This window comes from Corvus kubaryi, unplaced genomic scaffold (assembly GCF_017639235.1).
Source record: "Corvus kubaryi isolate FWS band 111438036 unplaced genomic scaffold, C.kubaryi_AGA036_p1.0 123, whole genome shotgun sequence".
Classification (NCBI taxonomy): Eukaryota; Metazoa; Chordata; class Aves; order Passeriformes; family Corvidae; genus Corvus; species Corvus kubaryi.
The window spans coordinates 1-4,445 of NW_024580658.1; the positions used below are offsets into that span (position 1 = coordinate 1).

At 57.5% G+C, this 4,445-nt stretch overlaps 1 long non-coding RNA gene across 4 annotated transcripts; it reads left to right on the top strand.

Moving 5' to 3' along the window:
- Positions 1-6: 6 nt before the first annotated feature.
- On the top strand, positions 7-2,210 carry LOC121674423. 4 transcript variants are annotated; one of them, XR_006019635.1, is made up of 6 exons: positions 7-92; positions 622-983; positions 1,366-1,544; positions 1,585-1,674; positions 1,755-1,835; positions 2,147-2,210. It is a non-coding gene; the product is annotated as an uncharacterized LOC121674423 (long non-coding RNA). The 4 variants fall into 4 exon arrangements; XR_006019617.1 differs by lacking the exons at positions 7-92; positions 622-983 and having other exon boundaries at positions 1,187-1,544; XR_006019656.1 differs by lacking the exons at positions 7-92; positions 622-983; positions 2,147-2,210 and adding an exon at positions 1,936-2,129 and having other exon boundaries at positions 1,187-1,544; positions 1,755-1,774.
- Positions 2,211-4,445: the final 2,235 nt, after the last annotated feature.

Below are 4,445 nucleotides of genomic sequence, written 5' to 3' on the forward strand. Positions count from 1 at the left end.
GGCTGCTATGGGGCACTGTGGGGCTCCAGAAGGTTCTGTGGGGTTCTATGGAGCTCTGTGGGGTTCTAGAAAGTTCTATGGGTTCCCATTGGGTTCTGTGGGGTTCCAGAAGGTTCCGTGGGGCGCTGTGGGGCGCTGTGTGGCTATATGGGGTTCTACAGGATTCCATTCGGTTCTATGGGGCGCTGCGGGGCTCCAAAAGGTTCTGTGGAGCTCTATGGTGTTCTATGGGTTCCCATTGGGTTCTATGGAGCTCTGGAAGATTCTATGGGGCTCTCTGGTGCTCTGTGGGGCTCCAGAAGGTTCTGTGGAGCTCTGTGGGGGTCTATGGCGCACTTTGGGGCTCCAGAAGGGACAGGGGGCTCTGTGGGGTTCCATAACGTTCTATGAGGTTCTATGGAGTTCTATGGGCCTCTACGGGGTCCTAGAAGACTCTGTGGGGCTCTACAGGGTTCTGTGGGGTTCTATGGGGTCCCATTGGATTCTCTGGAGCTCTGTGGGGTCCCATTGAGTTCTGTGGGGTTTTAGAAGGTTCTATGGGTCATTGTAGGGCACCAGAAAATTCTATGGGATTCTATGGGGGTCTGTGGGGCGCTGTGGGGTCCCATGGTGCGCTATAAGGTTCTATGGAGCTCCAGAAAGTTCTGTGGGGCTCTGCGGGGCTCTAAAAGATTCTGTGGGGTCCCATTGGGTTCTATGGGGCTCTTTGGGGTTCTAGAAGGTTCTGTGGGGCTCTGTGGGAGTCTATGGGGTCCCATTGGGTCCTATGGGGTTCTAGAAGGTTCTGTGGAGTCCTGTGGGGGTCTATGGGGGGCTGCAGAATGTTCTGTTGGGTCCCATTGGGTTCCATAGGGCTCCATTGGGTTCTATGGAGCTCTGAAAGATTCTATGGGGCTCTGTGGGGCTCTGTGGGGTTCTATGGAGATCTATGGGGCGCTGTGGGGCTCTGGAAGGTTCTATGGGGTTCTATGGAGCTCTGTGGGGTTCTAGAAAGTTCTGTGGGGTCCCATTGGGTTCAGTGCAGCTCTATGGGGCTCTAGAAGGTTCTATGGGTGTCTATGGGGTCCCATTGGGTCATATGGGGTTCTAGAAGATTCTATGGGATGCTGTAGGGCTCTAGAAGGTTCTATGGGGTTCTACAGGGGTCTACGTGGCTCTGAGGGTCCTATGGTGCTCTAAAAGGTTCGGGGGGGCTCTATGGCGTTCTATGGGGTTCCAGAAGGGTCTGTGAGGTCCCATTGGGTTCTATGGGGCTCCATTGGGTTCTATGGAGCTCTGGAAGATTCTATGGGGCTCTGTGGGGCTGCTATGGGGCTGCTATGGGGCACTGTGGGGCTCCAGAAGGTTCTGTGGGGTTCTGTGGAGCTGTGTGGGGTTCTAGAAAGTTCTGTGGGGTCCCATTGGGTCCTATGGAGCTCTAGAAGGTTGTGTGGGGTTCTATGGGGGTCTGTAGGACTCTAGAAGGTTCTATGGGGCGCTGTGAGGCTCTATGGGGCTCTAGAAGGTTCTGTGGGATCCCATTGGGTTCTATGAGGCTCTAGAAGGTTCTATGAGGCTCTGTGGGGCACTGTGGGGCTTTAGAAGGTTCTGTGGGGTTCTAGAAGATTCTATGGGTCTCTGTGGGGTTCTGTGGGGCTCTAGAAGGTTCTGTGGGGTTCTGTGGGGCTCCAGAAGGTTCTGTGGGGCTCCAATGTGTTCTATGGAGCTCTAGAAGATTCTACCGGGCTCTATGGGGTTCTGTGGGGCTGTACAAGGTTCTGTGGGGCTCTGTGGGGTCCTATGGGGATCTAGAAGGTTCTGTGGGGTCCTGTGGGGCTCTATGGGGCTGCTATGGGGTTCTGTGGGGCTCCAGAAGGTTCCGTGGGGCGCGGTGGGACTCTGTGGGGTTCTAGAACGTTCTGTAGGGTTCTATGGGGCGTTGTAGAGCTCCAGAAGATTCTACGGGGTTCCATTGGGTTCTATGGGGCTCTATGGGTTTCTAGAAAGTTCTGTGGGGTCTCATTGGGTTCTGTGGGGCTCCAGAATGTTCTACGGGGTCCCATTGGGCTCTATGGGGCGCTGTGGGGTTCTAGAAGCTTCTATGGGATCCTATTGGGTTCTATGGAGCTCTGGAAGATTCTATGGGGCTCTATGGGGCTGCTATGAGGCACTGTGGGGCTCCAGAAGGTTCTGTGGGGTTCTATGGAGCTATGTAGGGTTCTAGAAAGTTCTGTGGGGTTCCACTGGGTCCAATGGGGCTCTAGAAGGTTGTGTGGGGTTCTATGGGGGTCTGTAGGACTCTAGAAGGTTCTATGGGGGGCTGTGAGGCTCTATCGGTCTCTAAAAGGTTCTATAGGGTCCCATTGGGTTCTACGAGGCTCTAGAAGGTTCTGTGGGGCTCTGTGGGGAACTGTGGGGCTTTAGAACATTCTGTGGGGTTCTAGAAGATTCCATGGGGCTCTGTGGGGTTCTGTGGGGCTCCAGAAGGTTCTGTGGGCTCTGCCCATCCCCCTTTAGCTGCGCCCATTCCCACTTTAGACCCGCCCATTCCCCCTTTAGACCCGCCCATTCCCCTTTAGCCCCAGCCATTCCCCCTTTAGCCCTGCCCACTCCCCGTTTAGCCCTGCCCATTCCTCCTTTAGCCCCGCCCATTTCCCCTTCAGCCCCGCCCATCCCCACTTTAGTCTTGGCCGTTTTCACTCTAGCCCCTCCAATCCTCCCCATTAGCTCAACTATTCCCCCATTTAGCCCTGCCCATCCCCCCCTTTGGCCCCGGCCATCCGTCCTTTAGCCCCGTCCACCCCCATTTAGCCTCCACAATTCCCAATTTAGCCCCGTCCACCTCAATTTAGCTAAATTGCAGATGGGTGAGGCTAGAGAGGGAATGGGCGAGCCCAAAATGCGGTATGGTTGGGGTTAAAGGGGAATGGGCGGGGCTAAAGGGGAGATGGGAGGGGCTAAACGGGAAATCGCCGGGGCTAAAGGGGGCATGAGCGGGGCCAAAGGGGGAATGGGCGGGGCTAAAGGGGGGGATGGGCGGGGCTAAAGGGGGATGGGCGGGGCTAAAAGGGGAATGACTGGGGCTAAAGGGGAGATGGGCGAGGCTAGAGAGGGAATGGGGGAGCCCAAAATGGGGTATGGCTGGAGCTAAAGGGGGAATGGGGGGGGCTAAATAGGGGATGGGTGGGGTAAAGGGAGGATGGGCGGGGCTAAAGGGGGAATGGGCGAGGCTAAAGAGGGGTGGGCGGGGCTAAAGGGGGATGGGCGGGGCTAAATTGCAGATGGGTGAGGCTAGACAGGGAATGGACGAGCCCGAATTGGGGCATGGGCAGGGCTAAAGGGGGAATGGGCGAGGCTAAAGAGGGGTGGGCGGGGCTAAAGGGGGAGTGGGCGGGGCTGAAGGGGAAATGGCTGGGGCTAAATGGGGTATGGGCAGGCCTAAAGGGGGAATGGGCGTGGCCAGTGGGGGGATGGCCACGGCTAAAGGGGAGATGAAGGAGGCTACAGGGGGAATGGGCAGAGCCCAAAATGGGGTATGGGTGGGGCTAAAGGGGGAATGGGCGGGGCTAAAGGGGGAATGAGCAGGGCTACAGGGGAAAGGGGTGTGCCTGAAGAAGGAATGGCAGGGGCTTAAGGAGGAATGGGCGGGGCTAAACGGGAGATGGGCGAGCCTAGAAAGCGAGTGGGCGAGCCCAAAATGGGGTATGGTTGGGGCTAAATGGGGAATGGGCGGGGCCAAAGGGGAGTGGGCGGGGCTAAAGAGGAAATGGCCGGGGCTAAAGGGGGAATGGGCGGTGGCTGAAGGGGGAATGGGCGGGGCAAAATGGGATATGGGCAGGCGTAAATGGGGGATGGACGTGGCTAAGGGGGGAATGGATGGGGCTTAAGGGGTAATGGGTGGGACTAAAGGGGGGATGGGCAGGGATAAAGGGGGAATGTGGGTGGCTGAAAGGGGAATGTGGGTGGCTGAAAGGGGAATGGGCAGGCTAAAGGGGGGATGGGTGGGGCTAAAGGGAATATCAACGAGGCTACGGGGGGGAATGGGCTCTGCCCAAAATGGGGGGATGGGCGGGGCTAAAGAGGGAGTGGGCGGGGCCTAAAGGGGAAATGGCCGGGACTAAATGGGGTATGGGCAGGCCTAAAGGGAGGATGGGCGGGGCTAAAGGGGTATGGGCAGGGCTAAGGAGGGAAGCGGCGGGGCCAAAGAGGGGATGGGCGGGGCTAAAGGAGGGATGCGCTCAAAATTGCTGATGGGTGAGGCTAGAGAGGGAATGGGCGAGCCCAAAATGTGGTATGGTTGGGTCTAAAGGGGGAATGGGCGGGGCTAAAGGGGAAATGAGCGTGGCTAAAGGGGGAATGGGCAGGGCTAAGGGGGGAATGGGAAGGGCTAAAGAGGAAAAGGGGGTGGCTGAAGGGGGAATGGGTGGGGCTAAGGGGGGAATGGGAAGGGCTAAAGAGGAAAAGGG